The following is a 27,972-nucleotide window of genomic DNA, read 5'->3' as shown; positions in this document are numbered from 1 at the left end:
ACCGCGCCGGGAAGGCCCCGCCTCGGCCCCGCCTCCGGCCACCATCTCAAGCGTGGCTGCGTATACACGGAGCTAGCAAGAATCCCGAGAAGGTGGAAGTTGACAGTGGGAGGCAAGAAATGCTTAGGGGGGAGTTTAGGGAGGAGTTTAGGGAGGGTATCGGACAGTCAGAGGAGAGCCTAAAGTAGCACAAAGGCGGTAGCCACACTCATCATGGCGGCCAAAGGGCGACCGAGCGGAGGGGGGCGGAGCCACTCCTGGCGGTTGGGGCACGTTGCCGTCTCCGTCGTCGCATTTATTGGTTTGTTTGAGAAGGAATCAGAAAGGCAATGGGTGGAAGTGGACGTCGGTCAAAGTTAGTCCCGCCTCCAGACTCTCAACGCGCTTCTCGGCGCCGGGACTCCTTCAAGATCGCCAGTGCCTGCCTTGCTCGGTTTGCCCTTTTCTCCGGGGTGACGTCACGGCGTAACCGTCACACCCTCGAGACGTGCGAACGGCTCCGCAGGGTGTGGAGAAGGTGGAGGGTGCAGTTGGGTGAGGTAGCCTTGGGGTGTGGACTCCTGCCTGCTGGGCTGAAAGGCCTTGAGCTACGGGACGCAATGGAACTGGGAAGCTTACCGTTTGACGACGCTTGTTCCAAGGCGGAAGTGCTCGCTGCAGCCTCTGTCGCCGCCCTCTCTGTAACCTTGTTGGGCTGGGCGGGGAGTTCCTGCCCATTCTCAACCTTGGGTCCGGAGCTCAAATGACCACCCATCTTGGGGGCCTCGAAGAGTTGGGCTTTTTTCCCCCTGCCGCGGCTTGGGCCATTAGGCAAGTGAGATTCGGCCCATGCGGTTTGGCGTCGTTTCAAGGGCCTTGACTTTTGTGTCACCTCCCCGAATTTGAGTTTTCTCTGGCTGACCACGTAGGTCCCCTGGGGAAGTTCCTGAGGGGAAAACTGATCGCGCTCGGCCAAATGAAAAAAAGAGGTGCAGCATGTTTGGGGCTGGGTGCGAAACCGTTCCCTCTTGGACGTATTTCAGACCCAATAGTAGTCGTTAAGGAGGAGACCTTCACGCCCTGCCAGGCCCTGGAGCTGAGCTCTGCGGGAGGAGGGCCGCCGACCCCAAGAGTAGTCAACTAGGGGTTGCGGAAACGGAGCTGTTAGGCTTACACCTGGTTGGTGGGACTGGAGGACGTTTCACGAAGGAGGTAGCATTCGCACCGGACCTGGTAAAGGTAACGTGATTCCAACAGGTGGGAGTTGAGAACCTAGACTATTCTGGTTACAGCCGAGGGGCCATTTCCCAAGTTTGAAGGAACCCAGGCCTTGCTGTAGAAACTGGTTTCTGCCATTACTACTGACGCCTTTACTGCCGTGTGTTGCCTTTCTTTTTGCAGGGAGAAGAGGGATGACGATTAAATACATCAGATAAGAGCTAAACCTGATGGTAAAGATTAGAGAGATCAAGGTTTGTGTCAATAGAATGATGCATAACCATAGATTCTTAACCTAGGATTGTTGATCTGTGTGGACCATGGACGGGCTTCAGAAGTTTCTAGTTTTTTGTTTTTGTTTTTTTCTGTTTTACTCTCTTGAAATTACATGCAGAATAGTATATACTCCTGGGAGAGATTTTGGCCACCTTTCTCATTCCCTGTTTCCCGATGGAAAGGAGCTGCTAACCTAATAGTGAAAATTCAGTATACTCATGGCCCCACATTCTTGCATTCATTAATGGGTTCTCTTCTACCTTCCCCCCACACACGGTTTAGTTGAGCCGGAATCTGCTGTGTAGATGTGGTCATTTTGCCTGTCTCCTGGGCTTTCCCATGTGGCCTCGTAGAGGTTAAGATTCCACGCTGTTAATGAGCAAAGAATTGGTGGCTGTTTGAGGCCAGGAGCCCAAACCTCGACCTCTTTCGCCGCTTATAGAGTATCTGCCATGTGAGAGTGCTGTCATAAACACTGGTAGACAGAGGTAAACAAAGTGACTTCCTGTTTTCGTGGAGGTATAGTCCAAGAGAAATAGTAAACAGCCAAGCAAATACATAGACAATTGTGTTATAAAGGACAATGCAGAAAAGGCCAGTGCAAACATCATAGCTTAGCCTGGCCTACCTTTAACATGCTCAGCACATTTACATTCACCTACAGTTGGGCCAAATCATCTAACATAAAGCCTGTTTTGTAACGAATTATTGACCATATCATGTAATTGATTGAATACTGTATCAAAAGTAAAAAACAGAATGGCTAGGGACGACTGGGTGGCTCAGTTAAGCATTCGGCTTCAGCTCAAGTCCTGATATCACAGTTCACAAGTTCGAGCCCCGCATGGGGCTCTGTGCTAACAGCTCAGAGCCTGGAGCCTGCTTCTGATTCTGTGTGTCCCTCTCTGCCCCTCCCCTAGCTCGTGCACGCGCTCTCTCTCTCTCTCTCTCTCTCTCTTTTAATGTTTAAAACATTAAAAAAAACACAATAGCTGTATGGGAACAGTATGGTTTAAGTATGGTTGACCCGGGTGATCACGTGGTTGATCAAGAGCGGTAGCACCTGCCACTGCCCAGCCTCATGGGAAAGGATTGTCCCGCATAGCACTAACCTGGGAAAAGATGCAAATTCAAAATTTTGGGTACAGTTTCTACTGAATTCGTATCACTTTTGTACCATCATGAAGTCTAAAAAGTATACATTGATCCATTGTAAGTTGGGGACCATCTATATACCATGCTACAGCACCCTTAAGGAGTTTGGAGAACACCCTCTATGAGAAAACTGAGAGGAAACCAGTTATTTATTTTTAATGTTTATTTGAGAGAGAGAGAGAGAGACAATGTGAGCAGGGGAGGGGCAGAGCCAAAGGGGACAGATAATTCCAAGTGAGCTCTGCACCGACAGCACTGAGCCTGATGTGGGGCTTGAACCTACCAACCACGAGATCATGACCTGAGCTGACGTCAGACACTCAACCTATTGAGCCACCCAGGTGCCCCTCCTTTCTCTCTTGAGGATTAGTTAATGGTCCTGAACTTCTACCTAACTCAGTGCTGGGAAAAGCACGTTCCTAAAGTCAGAGAATGCACTTGAGCAACATTCACAGGCAATCTTCCTCATGTACTAGAATGCTCCGAAAGCAAACTCTGGGGTAGGCCTGAAGGATATGAGCCAGGTATAGACAGCATCTACTACAGTGTGTAAACGCAAAAGTTGAGAATCACTGCCTGGACTGAGAAACCTAGAGGGAAAGTATATTCACACTTCCCTTTCATTCTTTGTTGCCGTTAAGCAGCTCACCAGCATTGTGCTCTGCTCTTAGCACCTGCAGGGTGGAGGAAAAAAAAGACTGATTTCAAGACTTAGTGATGCCTTGAAGTGGTAATTGCAGCTGTAATCAAGTTTTGTAGGCTCCTTTAATGAAAGAAAAATTTTGAAGTCTTTTTTTTTTTTTTTTTAATTTTTTTTTTCAACGTTTTTTTTTAATTTATTTTTGGGACAGAGAGAGACAGAGCATGAACGGGGGAGGGTCAGAGAGAGAGGGAGACACAGAATCGGAAACAGGCTCCAGGCTCCGAGCCATCAGCCCAGAGCCTGACGCGGGGCTCGAACTCGCGGACCGCGAGATCATGACCTGGCTGAAGTCGGACGCTTAACCGACTGCGCCACCCAGGCGCCCCTGAAGTCTTGAAATTAATGTGTGCCCTACATAAGTAACCTAAATATAAAGAAAAGCACAATTTTATGTCTGTGTTATAAACTGATTTTCTAAGCAGTTCCATGTCCGTGGAATCTGCCCCCCCGCTTCATCTGTCCCTTATCACATGTCACAGGTAGAATAATGTCATCTCTTGTTATGAGAGGGGACAATACCCACACCTTATTTAGGTGTGCTTCCTCTCTTGTACCTGGAACAGTGCCCCCCCCCCCCCACAGGCACATATTCGGGTGTCGTGTTGAATAAATAGACGGAGCATGAGAGTACAGGAGACATGCACAAGCTAGGAGTGTGTAGCCTGGTGAGAAGCTGCTATCTTGGCAAACCCAGGAAATAAATGTCCAAAGGGACAGGCGCTCAGAGCCTGTAAGAAATAAGTAGGTGCAGGGGCGCCTGGGTGGCGCAGTCGGTTAAGCGTCCGACTTCAGCCAGGTCACGATCTCGCGGTCCGTGAGTTCGAGCCCCGCGTCGGGCTCTGGGCTGATGGCTCAGAGCCTGGAGCCTGTTTCCGATTCTGTGTCTCCCTCTCTCTCTGCCCGTCCCCCGTTCATGCTCTGTCTCTCTCTGTCCCCAAAATAAATAAAAAAGCGTTGAAAAAAAAAAAAAAAGAAATAAGTAGGTGCAAACGTTACTGTAGAAAAAAAAAAAATCGGTCTGTGCAGAAAGAATTAGCATCAAGCGGGATTCTGAGCCAGAGAGTAGCTTGAGGGTCACCCCCGTTGGCACCAAGCCAACTTGATAAGCTCAAGCTGAATTAAGCAAAAGTTGGGAAATACTTGACTGAGGTAGAGCCAGTTCCTAGGTGCCTGCTCCATTTCCAACACTACTCTTGTAAGGGTTTAATATGTCTAAAAGGCTACCTCATTAGGATGTTTATTGTAGCCTCACTGTAGTAGGGGAAAACTGGAAACAAGTTACATGTCCACTGATAGAGGATTGGCAGTTGCTCGTATATATTATGTGAACATCTCAGGATACATAAATGTGTGTTGGTGTAATTAATGCTAGCTGAAGTTACAACCCCAAAAGTTGGCTGGCTGAACCCAAAAGCTTATTTCTCACGTAAAGTCCAATGCAGATGTCCCTGGTCTCTCTCCTCCAAGCAGAGAGACAGAGATTTTAGTTTCTAATGTGTTGTGGCACCGTCTTCTAGGGCCTCCTTGGACTCCTCCCCTGGACCCTCTGCATCCAGCCGGCTGGTTAGCTAAGAGAGAGAAAACCACGAAAGGTAGTGAACGCTGGAAATGGTGTCAGTTATTTGTTCCCACGTCGTGTTGGTCTGACCCAGTTGTCTGGCCCCAACCTGAGTCAAGCAAACTGGGACATGGCTTCCTATGTGCTCAGGAGGAAGAAATGGGAATGATGAGCATCTGGCCAATCTCTGCTGCGACTGCTCATTTTGGTGGCCTCCAGGCCAGAGCTACTGACTTGCTGAGGAAGAGATGTAGGAGGATTATACTCTTGTACACATTGGATTTTATAAATCCAAATATTACCTCTTCAAATAAATTAAAAAAGAGGAGACTCGTGGAATTATGGGTCATCCATACCATGAAAGAGTGAAGTACATCTGTACATACTGGAATGGAACGATCTTCAGTGAAGGTAAACAAGCAAGTTGTAGATAAATTACTGCTATTTAAAAAAAAAAATTTTTTTTAACGTTTATTTTTGAGAGAGAGACAGGGAGCAGGAGAGGGATAGAGAGGGACACGGAATGTGAAGCAGGCTCCAGGCTCTGAGCTGTCACCACAGTGCTCCACACAGGGCTCAAACCCACGAACCACGAGATTATGGCCTGAGCTGAAGTCGGATGCTTAACCGACTGAGCCACCCAGACGCCCCTGTAGATAAACTAGATTTCAACATTGACTTAGTTGGGGCTACTCTAACAAATTACCATAGGCGGCTTGTTTGAACAACAAACATCTTTTTCTCACAGTTCTGGAGTCTGGGAAGTCCAAGACCCAGGTGCTGGTGGATCTGATGCCTGGTGAGAGCCTGCTTCCTGGCTTGTAGGTGGCTGTCTTCATTATATTCTAGTTTGGCAGAGAGCAGGAGCAGGTTCTAATCCCATTCATGAGGGCTCCACCCTTATGACCTAATTACCTTTCAAAGGTAATCCTAATAGCACATTTAGGAGTAGGACTTCAATATATGAACTTGGGGAGACACAAACGTTCAATCTATAACATACATATATGTGAATGTATAGAGTAAGTTCTGGGAGATGTTTGGAGGTGCTAAAGACACTTGTTCTATGTGTGTTGTTGGAACTATAAGAACGGAACATTCCAATAATTGCTAGCTCTAACAATATAAATTCTTGAAAGTAATTCATTAAGGTTGGTTCCACAACAGTATTTTGGGGGCCCATAAATATAAACCCCAGCCACGTTAGTAATCAAGAAAATGCACGTAAAACCTAAAATGAGATACCATTTCACCCTCACCAGATGGGCAACATTTAAAAGCCAGAGAATACCAAGTGCTGGCCGAAATAAAGAGCCGCCGAAACTCTCAGACCTTGCTAGGTGGAATGTCACCGGACGCAACCTCTTTGGAAAGCAGGTGGGTATTCCCTAGTAAAGCAGAAGCCGTGCTTCCCCTGCAGCCCAGCAGTGCTACTCCTTGGTACATATCGTAAATAAACTCTTGAACATATATTCGAAGTAGCATACCGAATAATACTTATGCCACCGTGCTTTGTAATAACGAAATAAAGGAAGTCACACAAATGGAACGTAAAAACATCCGTAGAATGGACGCTGTCCCTGGTCTCTCTCCTCCAAGCAGAGAGCCAGAGATTAGTTTCTAATGTGGCACGGTGGAAATGTACTTATTCCAGCTATATAAAAAACTGGGATGAATCTCCAAAAACGACAGAAACAAAGTAACAATACATACACTGTGATTGCACTCGCAAAAAGGTCAAAAGTAGGCATAATTGAATAAGCTTTCCTGTATTTGATACTTACGAAGAGCAAGGAAGCAAACAAAAAAAAATCCAGTGCGGTGACTGGCTCGAGGGCTAGGGAGAGGGACACAACCAGGATGTGTGAACAAAAGGAAGACTTTCCAGGTTCAGGTCACAAGTGCTCCACAATTCGTATATGTTCATGTGCTCTTCCAAAGAGTAAAAGTTTGGTTTCTCCTGTCTCGGGCAGTTCTGGTGTTTAGGGTACCCCACAATCTGCCCTTCTCTTCTTTCAGACTGAGGGGTCTTCCAACACTCCCTTCAACCTGGTTTCACTCTGCCTTCCTTCACCGCTTTGTTCAGACCGGTCTTCTTTTTTTTTTTTTTTTCAATTTTTTTTTTCAACGTTTTTTATTTATTTTTGGGACAGAGAGAGACATAGCATGAACGGGGGAGGGGCAGAGAGAGAGGGAGACACAGAGTCGGAAGCAGGCTCCAGGCTCCGAGCCATCAGCCCAGAGCCTGACGCGGGGCTCGAACTCACGGACCGCGAGATCGTGACCTGGCTGAAGTCGGACGCTTAACCGACTGCGCCACCCAGGCGCCCCAATTTTTTTTTTTTTAACGTTTATTTATTTTTGAGACAGAGAGAGACAGAGCATGAACGGGGGAGGGGCAGAGAGAGAGGGAGACACAGAATCGGAAGCAGGCTCCAGGCTCCGAGCGGTCAGCCCAGAGCCCGACGCGGGGCCCGAACTCACGCGAGATCACGCGAGATCGTGACCTGAGCCGAGGTCGGCCGCCCAACCGACGGAGCCACCCAGGCGCCCCCAGACCGGTCTTCTTTTGTCCTCTTTTCGGGAAGGCCAGTTTTGTCCTCCACCTGTCCAAAGTCCTGCTGGCTCTGCCAGCTTCAGCCGATGGTCCCCCCTCCCCGCCCTCCCCTGCTTTGAATGCTTGGAGATTATTCCAGGCCCGAGGGAAGCCATGTATGCTTTCCAGCTCCCCCAAACCATTTCTGGGCACTTAGCCTGTGCTGCTATGGACCCACAGTCTTCTCTTTCTGTGAATATTCTGTATTTCAGGTTAGGTCACAGGTCACCCATCAGGAGTGAAGGCCACCCTATCACTAGAAAGGAAGTCAAGGACTTTTGTGGAGTTTTGGGTTTGGTGGTGTTTTTTTGCTTTTTTGCCCACTGTAAGCCCTGCCAGCATGATGACAATTTAGAAATTTGTGAAGAGCCACATTTCTCTCCTAATTGGGAAAACTTGCAATAAGACATTTGCCATTTAATTCTCAACCCCAGGTGGGGGGCGGGGGTGGGGTCGGATTCTCTGAGGGCGGGTGTAGTTTATAAAAATATTTGAAAATACAGGTATCTCTCACTAAACTCAGGAACCTGATACTCCTATTTATCTTCTGATAACTTGGTATCCCTCACTCTCTGAACTCAGGAACTGAAGAGATTTCAGGCAGCCTGGAATTTGACTACCTAGTTTTCTAATATAAATTCAGATAAAAAAGCCCAATAACATCTTTACAGCAACAATTAGATTTAAGTGCCAGGCAGTGTGCTAAGGGATATAAATACCTCACGGAGCCTTGTGAGGTTTTTTGTTTTCTTTTTGTTTTTTTGTGTTTTTTTTTTGAGCAGCAGGCCAAAGTTTATTAGAATATAAGACCAGAAAGGAAGAAAATAGGAAAGATCTCTTTGCAGAAAGGGGACATTCGAAAGTGAATGCCCCTGGCCTGTGAGGTTTTCGTGCCAGTTTCACAGACGAGGAAACCAACTCAGAAAGTCTGAGGAACTTGGCTCCAGAAATTCCTGGAAATGCTCAGCCCGGCACCCGCCCTGTTGTAAGTGCTCAACAAGTGGTAGCTGTTCTTTATTAGTCGGTGGGAATTGGAGTAAGAAAGCCTTGTGTGGGTTTGGAGAGGGACCAGTGCCTGCTGCGTGGCTGACCCAGGTCTGCGTCCTCAGGACAAACAGGCCTCCACCACCGTGTGCGTGATGACATGCGGCACCACTGCCTCCGCCTTGCTGCCCGTGGCATTTCCGCTTCATCTCTAATCGCAAACTCTGATGAAGGAAATGAAAGCTCTCTCTTTGATTCTCCGGGGATTGCGAAGGCTTGTTTGCCTCAGCACCCAAGCTGAAAAAGTGAATTCGGGCTTCAGGTCTTCCAGAATTAGAGAGGGCCCTGCCTGACTGCCTGGGCATTGAGTTGGAAAATTCAGGACACTAAGACATGGGGACAAAAGTGCCCTATCAGATGCAGTGCCCAGACGTTTATGAACGATTCTCCATATGCACAGCTGTGAGCAGTCTGCCTAAAGAGGAAGTTGTCTTTCAGTGTCCAAAAGGACCTGGATCCCAGAACTGGTGTTGCTTCCCTGGTGAATGGCAGCAGACCACGACAGAGGGAGGGCTCCGAATGACCTTGGAGCGGAATCTAAGCTCTGAGCATCCCATCTAGCAGACAGAGAAGGTGTTATCCTACTGTTAACAGATTCTTCTGGTTCAGTCGTTGGGGGGTGACCTGATCTCTCTTAGGTAAGTGCTAATCCAGTTAGCTCCCCACCCAGTTCCCCATGCCATCCTCCCGTAGAGTATCTAGTCGGACATGAAGATAATAAAACCCACCTTGACCCCTTACATATAATTACATACACCTGTCCTTCAGTGTGCCCTGCCCAAGAATGTAATCCACCCAACTAGTAAAAGTAGCATTGTGGTAGCTGTCATAGACTAGTTGGTGCCGTCGTGAGTCTTCCCGTGCACCTGATAAGCCTTGGGGAACAGCCTGAAAGTAGGGAAACAAAGAGGAACTCCACACGGCGAAAGAACACCCATCGGTGTTGAGAAGGTAGAGCTCTATAGGCTCCGTTGCAGCTAGAAACAAACATTTCCCAGGAAGGAGTTGGGCAGTTTCACCTGTTAATGTGCATCTGGTGTTCATGTTGTGTTACTACAATTTCAACCAGCGGGGAGACCTTGGAAGGAAGCAAATCTGGAGTGCCAGGAGCCCCTTGGACGGTCCTGGTGAAGCAAGTGCATGTGCTCGGTCACACACAAATGTGGTATTCTTCCAGATTAAGTAAATCAGGCTGTAGGAGACGTCCTGCCAGATGAGTGTGCCCACAGACTGCCTGGGCTAAGAGAGCAGATCTTCGTGCCATAACCCCTGGAGGTAGAAAGGATAGGAAGGACTATTTGAAAAAGAGAAGTGGGTAGACCTGAGGTCAGTAGAGTAGAACCAGCAACTAGGATGTTTGTACAAAGCACCCCAGCAGAGTGTCTTAACTTTTTTATGGTAAAATTTGAGGGATGGACCATCAATAGAATTCTTTGGAGGGCCCTAGTTCACAGTTGTCCTGCAGCCCTCCTATCAAAAGCCATGCCTGACTCACCCAGAGCCTGGTGTTCCTTCCATCCTGCGGAGATGAAAACTCACCTACCTGTCATATCCAGGCCATGAGGGCCACTGCCCTGGAAAGAAGGAAGAGGAAATAAAAGTAACATTTGTGTTTTCCCACCTGCAGGCATGTGGACAGAAGAAGCAGACGAGGGAAAGGAAGCAGGGCAGGCAGGCTCCAGGGTTCTCATTTCCCCGTCTATCTCCCCAATCCGTCTAGATCTTGACCGGGGGAAGCTACAGAAGACAGATACAGAGAATACAAAGAACCCAAAAGCATCAGAGGCTTGTGGACCACTTCCCCAGTATGGCATGAGGGAGGCTGCAGGCTGCTAGAAGAAACCTTGCATTTGGCTCTGCATCGTGTCCGAAATACTGTAAGAACAATAAAGTAGCAATTCTGAAGGGCAGAATCTAGGCCAGAGAATACCAGGATACCTTACCCAGTCCCTCACAGCCTATACTTGTTCTGCAGGAGATCAAAAGCTTCCGTGTGCCCTATGAAGGCATGAGGAAGTGTCGTAGAGGCTTGCACAGAGAGTGGGAATGAAAAGGCTGCACAGGTAGGACTTTGTGGCAGAAGGCGAATGGTTGGGACCGTGGACTTTAGCTCTGTGTGCTGGCATCACACTCCCAAGACCAGACTAGGCCCACTGCATCTCAGCAGGTAATTCTAGGAACTCAGGAATCAGACCCAGTGTTCATGGCAGAACCAGAGGACAGTGCAAGGACCTGCTCACAGGGATCCAAGGCAACCCCTTCCTTCTGCCACAAAGTCATGTTTGTGCTTTTCCTTTCCCATACTCCCAGATGCCACCTGAAAAAGTGGGGGGGAAGGGGAGAGAGAAACAGCATTTACTTAAGAGAGACCAGGTTAAGGGCGCCTGGGTGGCTCAGTCGATTAAGTGACTGACTTTAGCTTAGGTCATGATCTCACGGCTCAGGTCATGATCTCACAGTTCGTGGGTTCGAGCCCTGCATCCGGTTCTCTTTTGACCACCTGGAACCTGCTTCGGTTTCTGTGTCTCCCTCTCTCTCCCTCTCTGCCCCTCCCCCACTCGCGCGCGCGCGCGCTCTCTCTCTCTCTCTCTCTCTCTCTCTCTCTCTCAAAAAGAAACATTAAAAAAAAGAGACCAGGTTACCTCCAAAGACACTGTTTGAACCAAACTAATCTCATCTATTACCTACTGGCAAATCTAAATCTCCCCTTCCCACCTGGCAGAGCAGGGGCTTATGGGAAAGATTATAGAAAACAAAGAAGTTCCATTGTCTTTGCACCCCCAACTCACAGGATGAATAAACATGCATCCCTGCTTTAACTTTTCTTGTGCTTTAAACTATAGGGCAGGCATTTATAGTGTCCAGTTATAGTCAGCCCTTCAGTCAAGCCAGATACACCGTCACAGCTAGCAGTGAAGCAGGAGAAGGGGGCCTTTGTGACAGGAGCAGTAGTGATCCAAGGCAGACCGTGGGCCAAGTGTTCAACAGCAGAGTGGGCAGGACCCACAATAGAGCAAGGAGGGGCCCATCAGCAGACATCATGGGACTGTGGTTGGATGAACACTGCAGGGGGCTTGCAACAAATCCATTTTCTCAGGAGCTCTTGGTTGCTAGTGACAGAAAACTCAAACTACATCAGGCTATAATTACATTAGGCTATAATAATAGCCTACTGTTTTTGCTATGACAATAACCAAAATAAAAATTTGTTTCTTTCTGACATAAAAGCCTTAAGCAGTCCCACAACGATAGGTCAGCGCCATAGTGTTAAGGTCCCAGGCCCCGGCCCCGTCTTGTGTCTCCCATCCTTAACAAGCAGCTCTTAGCTCCCGCCGCCACACCCGCATTCCTGCAGCATGAAGTCCAGGCAAAGTAGAGGGCACACACCTTTCTATTAAGGTCATGAACTAAAAGTTGCATCACTAGCTTACTCTTCCATCCTGATGCCCAAAACATAGTCACATGGCCACACCTAGGGTCTCAGCCGTGGCCACAAAAATGCTTTGTAACAAACAACCACAAAATATCAGTGTGAGCAGTTATTCCTTGTTCACATGTCTACAGTGGAGCTGGTGTTTGGCTGGTCTGTGTTGGATTCAGCCGGACATGGCTCCAGGCTGCGGCTTGCGTTCTGATCTGTTCCATGTTTCTCTGGTCCTCTTGCCACCAGCAAGCTACCCAGGGCATGTGCTCCTTATGCTAATGACTTTCATGATAATGGCAGCATCCCTAGGCCTTGGTAAGTCACGTACATAGGTTAGAAGCTCCGTGGCAAAGGTTGCCGTAGAGCAAGATTGGTGACCTGGCACAGGTCTGAACCCTTTTACTTCTGTACTTACCTCTCCAGAATCGGAATGGCAAGACGAACGTCGAGCCCGACAACTTCACAAGCACATTTAGCGCCTTTGCTTGGATCCTGTCTGCTGACATCCCAACGGCCGACATAAGTCACATACCCGAGCTCAGCGTCAGTGGGGCAGAAAGTAGACTCTCATGAAGAGAGGAGAGAAAGAAAGGAATAAATGTCTTCTGAATTATAATCTAATCTGTGATCTTCGGCACAGTGGCCATAGTAACTCCAGTGAAAATTCTGGAGTTCTATTCCTAAGGAAAGGAAGGGAAGCTAGATTCGGAGGACAATTTCTGTCACAATGTGTATCAGTCAGGAGGCAGTTTCTTCTAGTTTAATGGAAACGTGAATGTGTTCCTCGGTGGAAGCATCCTTCTCTTTGGCACTAGGACCTCCAAACCCACTGAGCCCAAGTTTGCGGAGATGAGAAGCACAAAAATTCCTTTATACAAAGTTCATTTGATGTAACAGTGAGGAGGGTCACCCCACTCCATTCAATTGACTGAACCACCCAGGTGCCCCTCTCTAAAAAAAAAAAGAAAACATAAAGAAAAGAGTAAACTTGAACTCAAGGTGAACAGAAGAAAAGAAATGACAACCAGAATGAAATTCAGTGAAATACTAAACAAAAAACGAGAGAGAAAAAGCCATGAAACCAAAAACTGATTCTTTGAGAAAAAAATCTATACAGTTGTTAAACTAGTAGACTAATCAGGAAAAAGTAGAGAAAACACAAATTACCAATATCAGGAATGAGAGAGATGACATCACAGTTTTTACAGATATTGAAAGGGTAATTTAGGAATATTATGAACAACTTAAGGCCAATATATTTAACAAATGAAATGGATGCATTTCTTGAAAGACACAAACTATCAAAACTCCTTTCTGAAGGAATAGATAATGCACATAGAGTTATATCCACATTTTTGAATTTTTAGTTAAAATACGCACCCGCCGCCCCCAAAGACAGTGTTGGCAATGGCCAGATCAGCTTGGTGAGAGCAAGTCTGTGTTGTTGAGTCCATCAATGTCTCCTTTCGTCACCGTGGGCCACTTTGCAAATGGATCTATTAACCAAGCACTAGAGAGTATCTGAGGAAGAGGCCATCTGATGTTCGCAGATTGTGTCATCTTGTCCTGATTACTGAGAGTCTCATCTACAACAGATGCCCTTGGGTGAGCATTTATATGGAACATGAATATACTTTGTGGATCGCAAGAAGTCCATCTTTCTTTCGACCTCCTTGTCCCCAGCCTTCTAATCTTGTTCTTTCCAAATTCCTGACCAGTGGGCCAGGCTAACCCCCAAGTCAGGTTAGATCTGTGCATTAACTAGATCTGCAGTAGAGTTCTGCTCACCGGAGAATGTCCCTCCTCTACAGGCTTTTGGAGCCACTCCAGAGCCGGCTGTGCTGCAACGCTTCTGGCTGCTTCTGTAAGAAGCCTGCACTTTCCTTTCCTCCACTAACTGACCTTTTTTGTTTTGAGAGAGAGAGAGAGAGAAAGCGAGAGCACGCAAGCTGGGGAAAGGGGGAGAGAGAGAGAGAGAGAGAGAGAGAGAGAGAGAGAGAGAGAGAGAGAGAGAATGAATCTTAAGCAGGCTCCATGCTCAGCTTGGAGCTCGACATGGGGCTCAATCCCATGACTCTGGGATCATGACCTGAGCTGAAATCAAGAGTCAGACGCTCAACCGACTGAGCCACCCAGGCAGCCCTCCTCATGGCCTTATCCTTTTCCACCTGCACTTTATCCCAGGCCACTGCCATGATAATGTGCTTATTTGTGAGGACACTGCCTGTTATGGACTGCCAGGGTCCCATTTCGCCACAACAAGGAGGTTATCCATGCCTTCCTCATATACATGAGCATCTCAGTTCTGGAATCCTATTTTTTTTTTTCAACAATTCTATACATTACACACTGCTCACCACAGTAAGTAGGGTTACCATCTGTCACCATACAGTATTATTACGGTATTATTGACTGTACTCCCCATGCTGTACTTTTCGTCTCCATGACTTATTTGTTTTATAACTGGAATTTTGTGCCTCTTAATACTTTTAATACCTTTCATCTATTTCATCCATCCTCCCCACCCACCTCCCCTCTGGCAACCACCAGTTTGTTCTCTGCATTTATGAGCTTGTTTCTGTTTTTTGGTTTGTTTATTATTTGCTTGTTTGTATGTTTTGCTTTTTAAATTCCACATGTAAGTGAAATCTTACCATATTTGTCTTTGTCTGTCTGACTTATCTTACTTAGCGTAGTACCCTCTAGGTCCATCCATGTTGTCACAAATAGTAAGATCTCATTCTTTTTTTTAAGTCTGTGTAATAGTTCATTGTTATATACCACATGTTCTTCTTTTTTTAATGTTTATTTATTTTTTATTTATTTAAACATTTATTTATTATTGAGAGACAGAGAGAGACAGATCGTGAGCAGGGGAGGGGCAGAGAGAGAGGGAGACACAGAATCCCAAGCAGGCTCCCGGCTCTGAGCTCGGCACAGAGCCCGACGCGGGGCTCGAACTCACACAGTGTGAGATTATGACCTGAGCCAAAGTCTGGCGCTCAACCGACTGAGCCACCCAGGTGCCCCTATACCAAATGTTCTTTATCCACGGAATCATTTTTCCCCCCATGGAATCTTATTTCAAAACCACTTCTAATACCAATGATTGTACTAGTCAGGTCCCAAAAGGAAGTAAGTGGCACACTCAAAATGGATAACTTGAGAGTTTGATAAAGGAGGTTTTTGCGGAGTCATGGTCAGGGAATAGGGAATCCAAAAAGAATGTGCAGTAGTCCAGGATTGGCAACCTTGGGGAGCAAAACAGCCCTAGGCCATGAAGGAGCAAGGAGACAGGGGACTACTGGGACCAGAGAAGGTAAGTGAAGGAGAAAGCTACCTGAAAGTAGCTATAGCCTTTGATAGGAAGTTAGCCCTCAGCAAGCTCTCAAGAAGGGAGGCAAGCGAATAAATACCCCAACTTCCATCTCTTCCTACTCTCTGATCTCCTGCTGGTGCCTCCCATTGGCCAACAGAAAACCAGTGGACAAAGGGAGCCTACTGATGTCATCTTTGAAGGTCAATACTCTGAGGCACAGATCCTGGTGGAGAACAAGGGGAGGAGAAGGGGAGGAGGAGACCTATCTAGCACACAACCCAAACAAGTTAAACAGGGAATTTACTGGTTCCTGCAAAGTCAAGCTGTAAGGCTTGAAGCAAGGGCTCAAATGAAGTCATCAGTGTCTGGTTTTTCCTCCATCCACAGGTTTCATATACAGGCAGGCTCTCCCATCATGCTCCAAAATGGCTCCAGAATGCACAGCCTTTTTCATTCAAACGTAGTGGAATCTGTCAAAGGATTCATTGGGTCTCATTGACTCTCATTGGGTCACATGAAATGCCTGAACCAACCGCAGTGCTTAGGATCAAAGAGAAGTGCTGCTTGGCTTAGATCTCTGGAGCTAGGACTGGGTGAAATCATGGCATGGAACCTGGATGACTAGGGAAAAGTTGATATTGAATAGCCAAAATGCTACATACCCTGTATCATCTTTTAATGGTTGAGGCAGAACTTTTCCATTTTTTTTCTATCTGTGGATCATCTGGAGATCCTGTTAAAAGTGCAGAATCTGATGAAGTAGGTCTGGGGTGGGGCAAATTAATTTCATCTGTTTCTTTTTACTTTTTTAACATGGTTACTAGAGCATTAAAAAATACATGTGTTTCTGTTGGATAGTGCTATCCTAGAAGGAGGTAATGAAGTGGATGAAGGTGTTGATCTTGAAACACATTCATTTTCACTTATGAATACTCAATCAGAAGAACCAAATATAGCAGAGACCACATGAGACTTACCTCATGGGTCCTTGGACTTGGTCCACCCTCAGGACCTCAGGGTTATGTGGTTGCAGGTTGAATTCATGCATGAGTGCTTAGGATAGAGGACACTGGAACGAGCCTGGTACGGTTTGACCCGAGGAAAGAGGAAATGCTGGGGATCCCAGAGTTGCTCCCCCCAACCAGCAGTCACTTCATTTCCCATTTTTGTTTACGCGGTTGTCTGAATTACAGGAATTACAACTGTGCTTATCAACTTCCCCGATCTGTCCTGCACACATCCACTCAACTGATCTCTGCACTCCCTTTTAGCCCTTTCCTGCCCAGACATATGCACCCAGCTGCAGTCTGCTTTCTAGGAACTCCCTACTGAACCCAGAATGTCTTGTCCTACCAGTCCACGGGCCCCCAAATGTGTCTCTCACTTTCCCCATCTGTCTAAGTTATTCCCTTACTGCTTGAATCTCTGTCTCCACCAGCTCCACCTTTCAAAGCCCACGTCAAGGTTATCTGCCTCCAGAGAGGCCTTTTCAAGACCTGGCCCACAGAAGCCTGCCTTCAGAACTTGTAGGACATGCTGTCTTTGGCCAGCGTATCTGCTATGGAGGGCTGTGTCGTCTAACTCTTAAGTTATTAGGGTTTTCCTGCATTTGTGCCTTGATTCTTTGGGCTGTAAGTTCCTTGAGGACAGAGCCCTGTTTAGTTTATATTTGAATTCCCCTTTTGACCAGGGCCTGTATAATAAATAGATCCTCAAAAATATAATTTGGCTCATTTTCCCAATACAAAACAAAACGCTAGTTGAAAATACATAGACTTGGGGCGCCTGGGTGGCGCAGTCGGTTAAGCGGCCGACTTCAGCCAGGTCACGATCTCGCGTCTGTGAGTTCGAGCCCCGCATCGGGCTCTGTGCTGACAGCTCGGAGCCTGGAGCCTGTTTCCAATTCTGTGTCTCCCTCTCTCTCTGCCCCTCCCCCGTTCATGCTCTGTGTCTCTCTGTCCCAAAAATAAATAAAAAACATTGAAAAAAAAAAATTAAAAAAAAAAAAAAGAAAATACATAGACTTTTATATGAAATATATGCATAAACATACATTTTCAGTGATCATTTTTATAATGGGGAGTATTCTTTTTTAAAAACAAGATAGTAGGGGCGCCTGGGTGGCTCAGTCGGTTAAGCGTCCGACTTCGGCTCAGGTCACGATCTCACGGTCCGTGGGTTCGAGCCCCGCGTCGGCCTCTGGGCTGATGGCTCAGAGCCTGGAGCCTGCTTCCGATTCTGTGTTTCCCTCTCTCTCTGCCCCTCCCCCGTTCATGCTGTGTCTCTCTCTGTCTGAAAAATAAATAAACGTTAAAAAAAAAAATTAAAAAAAAAATAATAAAAATAAATAAATAAAAACAAGATAGTAGATAAAGGCTGCGAGGATGTGGAGAAAAGGGACCCCTTGTGCATTGTTGGTGAGAGTGCAGAGTGCAAATTTCCAATAGGCCAGTTGGAAAGCAATTCCACTTCTGCGTATATATCCAAAGGAAATGAAAACACTGTGTCAAAGAGATATCCGCACCTTCATGTTCATAGCATTATTTATAATGACCAAGGCATAGAAACAACCCAGGTGCCCACTGTTGTGTGAATGGATAAAGAAGTTGTATCTATATACACAATGAAACATTTAGCAATAAATCCTGCCATTTGAGACGACATGGATGATCCTAGAGGGTATTATGCTAAATGAAAATAAGTAAGGCAGAGAAAGACAAATACTGCATGATCTCACTTACATATGGAATCAAAACAAAGAACCAAGCTCATAGAGATCAGATTTGTGGCAACCACAGGTGGGAGGTGGGGAGGGGGAGGGTTGAATTGGATGAAGGTGGTCAAAAGGTAGAGACTTCCAGTTATAAAATAAATAAGCACGGGGGATATAATGTATAACTCAATGACTAATGACTATGGTTAACACTGCTTTATAGTATATTGAAACTTGTTAAAAAGAGTGGATTTTAAGAGCTCTCTTCATAAGTAAAAAGGTCTTTTTTAAAATCTATATGGGATGATGAATGTTAACTTACTGTGGTAATCATTTGCATTGTATGTAAGGAAAGTCATTATGCTGTATACCTTAAACTTACATAGTGTTATATGTGAATTACATTTCAGTGAGACTGGGGGAATAAGCAAGTTGGAAAATTAACTTTAATCATTGCATAAACGTTTTTTTACTTCATTTTTATGTTAATTTTTTTCATTGCTTAATTTATTTTGAGAGAGAGAGAGCACACGTGCACACACGTGCACAGGGAGCAGCAGAAAGAAGGGGAGAGGGAGACTCCCAAGCAGGCTCTGTGCTGTCAGCATGGAGCCCAACTTGGGGCTCCATCTCACGAACTGTGAAATCATGACCTGAGCCAAAATCAAGAGTCAGATGCTTAACTGACTTGAGCCACCCAGGTGCCCCAATTTTTTATGTTAAATTTTTAAAAAACTGTTTTATCTTGAGATAATTACAGATTCACAGGAAGTTGTAAGAGTAGTACAGGGTGTTTTTTGGGCCTTCTCTACAATTTCCCCCAATGGATATATCTTAGGGAATTGAGATACAATATCAAACCAAGAACTTGACATTGGTACAACTTGTGTGTATAGTTCTTTGCCACTTTATCACATGTATAGATCTGTGTAAACACCACTGCAATCAGGATACAAAACTTTTACCTTTAAGATCTCCCTTGGCTCCCTCTTTATAGACTACCCATTCCCCTTCCACCAGCAGCCCTAACACTGGACTAATCTAATCTATTCTCCATTGGTCATTGTAAGTAGACGTTCGTTTTGACTTATTTTTGATGTATAGAGAGTGTTTCTTTGTATAGATATTTAGTAGGTACTCGGTATAATGTTGTATGTACATAATTTATCTCAGTTCTCCTTGTGTTCACATTACCAGTTTCAGTGAGGTGTCAAAACTTTCTTCCCTTCAGGTCCCTTTACCTGCCCCTGTTTGTAATCGTCTTAAACATTTCCTCTGCATTAACTGAGAACCATATCAGACAATGCATGAGTGTGTGGGAGAGGGAACCCTAGACTGGGCCAGGTGGGCTTTGTTCTTCTGAGGAAAGAGGAAATTGTAGGGGTCACAGAATCCCTCCTCCTGGCCAGCAGTCACTCCATTTCTCCTTTCCATTGTGCAGTTGCTTGAAGGAGAAATTGTCACCATACTTATCAACTCCCCTAATTTATCTGGCACACAACCACTAAACTATCAGATGCCACTCAAGAGGAGAAGGAAAACATTTTTATTGACTTGTTTTTGCATTTTAGTTCTTTCTTCCTGATGTCCCAAGATTCTTTTCCTAATCATTTATTTTCTCTTTCAAAAACTTCCCGTAGCTATTTTTTGAGGTTAGGTCTGCTGTTGACAAATTCTCATCATTTTTCTTTGTCTGAGAATGTCTTCATTTCTTCTTCCTCCCTGATTTTCACTGGATATAGGATTTTGCATTGACAATTCTTTTCTTTCAGCACTTGAAAATGTGGTGCCACTTTCTTCTGACCTCTGAGGCTTCCAGTGAGAAAGCTGGTGTCATTCAGGTTGTTTTTCTCCTTATAGGGAAGGTGTCATTTCTCTCTGGCCACTTTCAAGATTTTGTCTTTGTCTTTAGTTTTCAGCAGTTTGAGTATGATGTATCTCGGCAAGGATATCTTTGGGTTATCTTGTTTGGGATTTGATCAGCTTCTTGAATCTATAGGTTCAGGTTTTTGCCATATTTGGAAAATATCCAGCCATATTTATTTGAATACTTTTAAAGTTCCATCTTCTTGGGCCACCTGGGTGGCTCAGTCGGTTAAGCGTCCAACTTTGGCTCAGGTCATGATCTCACGATTTGTGGGTGTGAGCCCTGCATCAGGCTCTGTGCTGACAGCTCAGACCCTGGAGCCTGCTTCCAATTCTGTCTCCCTCTCTCTCTGCCCCTCCCCCGCTCGCACTCTGTTTCTCTGTCTCTCAAAAATAAATAAACATTAAAGCTCTACCTTCTTTCTCCTCTACTTTTGGGATCCCAGTGACACAAATATTAGATGTTTTCTTAAAGTCCCACAAATTCCTGAGGTTCTATTAATTTTTTTCAATCTATTCTCTGTCATTCATATTGGGTGATTTCTATTATTCTGTCTTCAAGTTCATTGATTCTTTCCTTCATCCTCTCCATTTTACTATAGAACTAATCCAGTGAGCTTTTTACTTCAGTTACTTTTTTTCAGTTCTAAAATTCCAGTTGGGTTCTTCTTCATTTCTTTTATTTCTTTGCCAAAACTTTTTGTTTGTTTGTTTATTTGAAGTGTGTTTGTAATTGATCACTGAAACATTTTTATACTGGCTGCTTTAAAATCCTTGTCACATAAGGGCCCCTGGGTGGCTCAGTTGGTTAAGCATCCGACTTTAGCTCAGGTTAGGATCTCATGGTTCGTGAGCTTGAGTCCGTCATCGGGCTCTGTGCTGACAGGTCAGAGCCTGGAGACTGCTTTGGCTTCTGTGTCTCCCTCTCTCTGCCCCTCCCCTGCTTGTGTGTATTCATTCTCTCTCTCTCTCTCTCTCTCTCTCTCTCTCTCATAATAAATGAGTAAACCTTATTATTAAAAAAAATAAAATCCTTGTCAGGTAATTTCAACATCTGTATCATGTTGGTGTTAGTATCAGTTGGACTGTCTTTTCTTGCTCAAGTTGAGATTTTCCTGGTTCTTGTATGAGGAATGATTTTCAGTCCCAGACATTTTGAGTATTATGAGACTCTGGACCTTATTTAAACCTCCTGTTGTAGAAGGCCTTCTCTGGGGCACCTGGCTGGCTCAGTTAGTAGAGCATGTGACTCTTGATCTCAAGGTTTGAGCTCAAGCCCCACACTGAACATGGAGACTACTATTAAAAAAAAAAAAAAAAAAAAAAAAAAAAGGTCTTCTCCATGCTGTCAGATGGAGGTTGAAGTTCAGGTTTCCTACTCAGCCTCTGTTGACATCCTGAGAAGTGGGAATTGGTGAGGGGTACCCAGTTACTGCTGGGCCAGGATGGGAATTCAGACTGCCCACGGAGCCTCTGCTAATACCACCCTGGCTAGAGGGGGAAGGATGCCTCCATACTGCTCCCCTTGTGGCCTCCACACACATGGAGGAGGGGCACATTGCTGCCGGCCGTGGTGAAAATCTGACTCTCGCTGGCCTCTTCTGACACTGCCCTGCGTGGAAGTCTAGGGTCCCCATTTGGCTTGGCGGAGAGGGTATAGGTGGTAGTGTAGCTTTTTGTACAGTTTTTGTGGCTGGAGTAGAGTGATTATTTTCTAAAAGTTTTCTTTCCTGCTACGCTGCCCCTTGCTAGTCCTTTGGCTAGAAAGAGCAAGCCCTTTTTTCTTTCCCTTTCTTTCTTCCTTTCTTTCTTCCTTTCTTTCTTTCTTTCTTTTTCTTTCTTCCTTTTTTTTTTTTTTTTTTGTCAGTACCAATTAGTTTCTGGGTTGCTGGCTTCTCCAATACTCACTCTGAAATACATAATGCAAAGAGAAAACCCTGGGAATCACCACCATGTCATTCTGTGGGTCCCAGGGTACCTTAGCCTGTCTGCCTTCTTTACACCTTTCAAAGTCTCCTTATGTTTGTTTTATATGTTAAGTCCAAGGGTTTGTTGTTTTTTTTTAAACTGTACTTAACAGAGGGAATAGGGAGATGTGTGTTTACTCCATATTTTCCCAGAACCAGAAGTCCCCAGGGCCTTTTAGACCATTTATTCTGCATGATCTGGCATACAGCAGCCAGTGGGGACAAAGTGTCCCTGAATTGATGGTGAGTTCACCCACCCACCTACCAGCACAATGGCCCAATGTGTTTTGCTCTGTGAGTCTGAGTTCACCTTCTAGAATTTGAAATTATCCCAGCCTGGTTTGAACAGGCATTCTCCAGTTTTCCACCCCTTGCCACTTCCCAGCCCCATAACTCAGAATTTTCTGTCAACCAGAGGCTCCAAAGAGGCTGTTCCTTCATTGTTGAAGGAAAGAAGTGTGTTCATGTCTTCCTGGCTTGGCTGAAGAGCCAGGGGCCCCCCTTGCCATGAAGCAGGCTTTCGGCATGGCTACTAAGGAGCCCTGACTCTTCTCTCCTTGTTCAGGGTCAGTGGCACTGGCCCTTCTGACTCAAATGCCATGCTGTTCATGAAAGTCCTTTTTAGGGGCACCTGGGTGGCTCCGTCCGTTGAGCATCCGACTTCGGCTCAACTCATGATCTCACGGTTCGTGGGTTTGAGCCCCGCATCGGGCTCTGTGCTGACAGCTCAGAGCGTGGAGCCTGTTTCAGATTCTGTGTCTCCCTCTTTCTCTGCCCCTCCCCTGCTTGCTCTCTGTCTGTCTCTCTCTCTAAAAATAATAAACATTAAAAAATAAAAATGAAAAAAAAGAAAGTCCCTCTTAAAATAAAGTATTTTGAGTGAAAGTATTTTGAGTGAAAGTATACCAAGGGTATACTTTTTTTAAGCCTCAAAATGAGTAATTAAAAAAAAAATCAATTGTCAGAGATGAGGTTTTCAGATGTCTAAAAATAAATGATCAAACTTCCTTTCTACTTCCCCAACCAGATGAGAAAAGATTATTTTTTTGTTTCAGTCATTCCTAATTAATGGTTTTAAAATACCTACCTTAGGGAGATGCAGAGAGATCTATCCAAGTGGAGTAGTAATACTGCTTGTACTTTTAAGCTCAACACAGTTTCTAATTATCAAAAATTTTAAACACACAAGAATAAGGAGAAAAAATGAACTAATTTAATAACTATTGTGTGGTCACATTTATTTTATATATACTTTGCTACTTTTTTCAATTTACTTATTATTAAATAATAATTTAAATAATTATCTGAGAGAGAGAGAGAGAGAGAGAGAGAGGAGAGCGCGCTCATGAGTGTTTGGAAGTGCAGAGAGAGGAACAGAGGATCCAAAGCCGGCTCTGTGCTGACAATAGAGAGCTCGATGCGGGACTTGAATTCATGAACCGCGAGATCACGACCTGGGCCAAAGTTGGACACTTGACCAACTGAGCCACCCAGGCGCCCCTACTTAACTATTTACAAACAAATCCCAAACATCATTTATTTCATGCCAATATACTTCCAATTTGGACTCTAACAAATTTGGACATTTTCTTATGTAACCGTAATGCTATTATCACATCTTAAAAAAATAGTGATCATTTTTTGGCATCATCTAATACCCAGATTTCCCCAATTGTCCCAAGACAATGTCTTTGTTTTTAGTGGTAAAACACACATGACATAAGATGTACCACCTTAACCATTTTTATTTATTTTTTAAATGTTTATTTATTTTGAGAGAGAGAGAGCGAGCAGGGGAGGGGCAGAGAGCAAGGGAGAGAATCCCAAGCGGGATCCTCACTGTCAGCACAGAGCCCGACGCGGGGCTAGATCTCAGGAACCGTGACATCATGACCTGAGCTGAAATCAAGAGTCATAAGCTTAAACGACTGAGCCATCCACTTAACCATTTTTATACAGTTCAATACTGTTAAGTACATTCGCGTTGTCATACAGTCGAGCTCCAGAAACATTTTTCCTTGTGCAAAACTGAAACCTTGTACTCACTCATTAAGCAACTCTCCACTTGTACTCACTCATTAAGCAACTCTCCGTTCTCTCCTCCCCTCAGACCCTGGAAACCACCATTCTGTTTTCTATCTCTATAAATTTGGCCATTTAGATACCTTGTGTAAATGGATTATACACTATTTGTCTTTTTGCAACTGGCTTATTTCACTTAGCATAATTGCAGCATGTTAGAATTTCATTCTTTTTGAAGGATGAGTAGTATCTCCATTTTATATGTATTCTACATCCTGCTTATCCATTCATCTGTCAAGGGATATTTGAGTTGCTTACCTGTTTTGGCTATTGGGAATAACACTGCTATGACTATGGGGTCTCTTCAAGACCCTGCTTTCAGTTATTTTGGGTATATACTCAGAAGTGGAGTTGCTGGATCACAGGGCATATTGGTGTTTAAGTTTTTGAGAAATTGCCATACCATTTTCCACAGCAACTGCACCATGTTACATTCCCACCAACAGTGCACAGGGTTCCGAGTCTGCCACATCTTTGCTAACACTTGTTATTTTCTGGAATTGTTTTATTGATAGTGGCATCATAATGGGTGTGATATGGTATCTTGTTGTGGTTTTGAGTTGTATTTCCCTAATGATTAGTGATGTTGAACATTTCTTCATGTATTTTATCGATCATTTGTATATTTCCTTTGGAAAAATGTCTGTTCAAGTCCCTTGCCCATTTTTAAAATTGTGTTATATTTCTTTTTTGTTGAGTTGTAGAAGTTCTGGATATTATTATTTTTTTATATTAAATATAATTTATTGTCAAATTCGTTTCCATACAACACCCAGTGCTCATCCCAACAGGTGCCCTCCTCAATGCCCATCATCCACTTTCCCCTCCCCCCCCACCTCCCATCAACGCTTAGTTTGTTCTCAGTATTTAAGAGTCTCTTATGGTTTACCTTCCTCCCTCTCTGTAATTTTTTTTCCTCCCCTTGGTCTTCTGTTAAGTTTCTCAGGATCCACATATGAGTGAAAACATATGGTATCTGTCCTTCTCTGCCTGACTTATTTCATATTTCACTTAGCATAATACCCTCGTGTTATGGTGGGTAACTGTGGTCTCCCCCGTGGTCTTCTGTTAAGTTTCTCAGGATCCACATATGAGTGAAAACATATGGTATCTGTCCTTCTCTGCCTGACTTATTTCATATTTCACTTAGCATAATACCCTCCAGTTCCATCCACGTTGCTGAAATTGGCAGATTTCATTCCTTCTCATTGTCAAGTAGTATTCCATTGTATATATAAACCACATCTTCTTTATCCATTTGTCAGTTGATGGACATTTAGGCTCTTTCCATAATTTGGCTATTGTTGAAAGTGCTGCTCTAAACATTGGGGTACAAGTGCCCCTATGCCTCAGCACTCCTGTATCCCTTGGGTAAATTCCTAGCAGTGCTATTGCTGGGTCATAGGGTAGATCTATTTTTAATTTTTTGAGAAACCTCCACACTGTTTTCCAGAGCGGCTGCACCAGTTTGCGTTCCCACCAACAGTGCAAGAGGGTTCCCGTTTCTCTGACCCTCTCTAGCATCTGTAGTCTCCTGATTTGTTCATTTTAGCCACTCTGACTGGCGTGAGGTGGTATCTGAGTGTGGTTTTGATTTGTATTTCCCTGATGAGGAGTGACGTTGAGCATCTTTTCATGTGTCTGCTGGCCATCTGGATGTCTTCTTTAAAAAAGTGTCTACTCATGTCTTCTGCCCATTTCTCCCCTGGATTATTTGTTTTTCAGGTGTGGAGTTTGGTGAGTTCTTTATAGATTTTGGATACTAGCCCTTTATCTGATATGTCATTTGCAAATATCTTTTCCCGTTCCATCGGTTGCCCTTTAGTTTTGATTGTTTCCTTTGCAGTGCAGAAACTTTTTATCTTGATGAGGTCCCAATAGTTCACTTTTGCTTTTAATTCCCTTGCCTTTGGAGATGTGCCGAGTAAGAAATTGCGGCTGAGGTCAAAGAGGTTTTTTCCTGCTGGATATTAACTTCTATCAGTTTATGACCCAATAATGTCTTGTTACACATGACCTGTTTGAACCAGGATCCAGCACAGTCACATAGTATTATATATATCTTATTGTCTAATCTGGCAGAAACCCCTCTCCCTGTTGTTTTTCCCCTGTCATTGCTTGTGGCAGAATTCAGGTTCATAGTCATGTAGTCTTATAGTTTTGTATTTTAACTTTGCTGCTGCCCTCCAGAATTTTCTGCTTTTGCCTTTCATAACATTTCAGCCGTGAATTTTCCCTATTGAAAAATGAGGGGTGGGATGCCTGGGTGGCTCAGTCAGTTAAGTGTCTGTCTTTGACTCAGATCATGATCTCACGGTGTGTGAGTTCAAGCCCCGTGTCGGGCTCTTTGCTGTTCAGCACAGAGCCCACTTCAGATCCTCTGTCTCCCTCTCTCTCTCTGTCTCTTCCTTGCTCTCTCTCTGTCTCTCTCTCAAAAATAAACATATTTATAAATAAATGTTATAAATATTTATTTTTGAGAGACAGAGCATGAGTCTGGATGGGGCAGAGAGAGAGAGAGAGAGAGAGGGAGACACAGAATCCAAAGCAGACTCCAGGCTCTGAGCCTGACACAGGGCTCCAACTCATGAATCTCGAGATCATGACCTAAGCCAAAGTTGGACCCTTAACTGACTGAGCCACCCAGGAGCCCCTACAAAAAATTTTTTTAAAGAAAAATGAGGATTTCTCTATCAAAGGTTCCTAGAGGACTAAACCCAAAATGAGAAGAGGAAGCCTTCTTGGCGTCTGGGAACCCACCGGTGGAGAACTGGGCATTGGTGGAGAGAATGTGCGAGAGGTGTGAGGATCAGGTGGGAGTGAAGTGAGCACATTCAGGCCACCAGCCTGCCTGAGAGAATGCAGACTTTTCCCATGACGTGACTGGTGTTACCCCGAGACCCCTGCAACCTCATGACCAGGAGCCGATCCAAAGGCTATTCCCCAGCCATAGGTAGCACGGGGCAGATCCTAGGGGCTCTTCCAGGACCACCCTGTGGGTCTGCCCCCTGGGGGACCCTGGAGAGGAAGGTCCCATCTCACGGCTGCCTTGAGTACATGGGGCCTTTCTAGGAGTCCCTGAAGGCACAGGGGCAAGGCCGGGGAGCCTCCAGTATCCAGGAGGCTCAGGAACTGGGACACGGCAACAGGGAGACCATTGAGAGAAAAGCTATGGTCACTGATAATGTCGGGGCACTCTAAAAGATCACTAGAGTTATCTCTCGGATTAGAATGATCAGAGATTTTTAAAAATAATGTATTTTCCAGGGGCGCCTGGTTGGCTCAATCGGTTAAGTGTCCGACTTCAGCTCAGGTCGTGATCTCATGGTTTGTGGGTTCGAGCCCGCATCGGATTCTGTGCTGACAGCTCAAGCCTGGAGCCTGCTTCGGATTCTGTGTCTCCCTCTCTCTCTGGCCCTCCCCTGCTTGTGCTCTTTGTCTCTAAAATAAATAAACGTTAAAAAAAATTTTTTTTAAATATATTTTCCAAACTTTCTTGAGTGAACAGTAAAAAAGTGACATTCTATTTAAAAATAGATCAAAAGCAGGGCATCTGGCCAGCTCATGCAACTCTTGATCGCGGTCAGGGTTGTAAGTTCAAGTCCCGCATTGGGTAGAGAGGTTACTTAAAAATAAAATCTTTAAAAAAATAATAATAAAAGTAAAAATAGATCAAAACCTTCAGGATTAACACAAATATGCTTAAGGACCATTACTGATAACTGAGTTCTCCAGAGATCTGTGGGCTGGAGTGGAAGTTCTCCAGACCCTCTTGGAGCCTAGAAGAGCCAGGCCAGGACCTAAAAGTGTGGCACAATCCAGGGAGAACCACGCTTGGTGAAGGCGAGCAGTGCCCCTGGTGTCTGGAACTGAGGCCACAGCCCCGGTGAGGCCTGGGACGTGTGAGCAGGGGCCCAGCCTTCGAGAAGCCCCTGCCAAACAAACCCACTGGAACCTACCCAGTGGGCCCATTTCTCTTGCCCAGGAGAGCTTTATCCCCGGTCAACTGCTTCCAATCTCCCAGACACAAGTGAAACCTACTATTTTTCCAAAAGTAGAGAACTCTTTATTA

General features: G+C 45.0%; 1 long non-coding RNA gene across 5 annotated transcripts; it reads left to right on the top strand.

Moving 5' to 3' along the window:
• Nucleotides 1–127: 127 nt before the first annotated feature.
• LOC131511596 (uncharacterized) lies at nucleotides 128–27,382 on the top strand. Of its 5 annotated transcripts, none has more exons than XR_009261613.1 (5): nucleotides 128–1,451; nucleotides 4,849–5,300; nucleotides 6,152–6,266; nucleotides 10,157–10,406; nucleotides 27,168–27,382. It is a non-coding gene; the product is annotated as an uncharacterized LOC131511596 (long non-coding RNA). The 5 variants fall into 5 exon arrangements; XR_009261614.1 differs by lacking the exon at nucleotides 27,168–27,382 and adding an exon at nucleotides 12,377–17,042; XR_009261615.1 differs by lacking the exon at nucleotides 27,168–27,382 and adding an exon at nucleotides 5,638–5,688 and having other exon boundaries at nucleotides 10,157–11,113.
• Nucleotides 27,383–27,972: the final 590 nt, after the last annotated feature.

Source organism: Neofelis nebulosa, chromosome 5, assembly GCF_028018385.1.
Source record: "Neofelis nebulosa isolate mNeoNeb1 chromosome 5, mNeoNeb1.pri, whole genome shotgun sequence".
NCBI lineage: Eukaryota > Metazoa > Chordata > Mammalia > Carnivora > Felidae > Neofelis > Neofelis nebulosa.
This window is presented reverse-complemented; position numbering and strand designations above follow the sequence as displayed.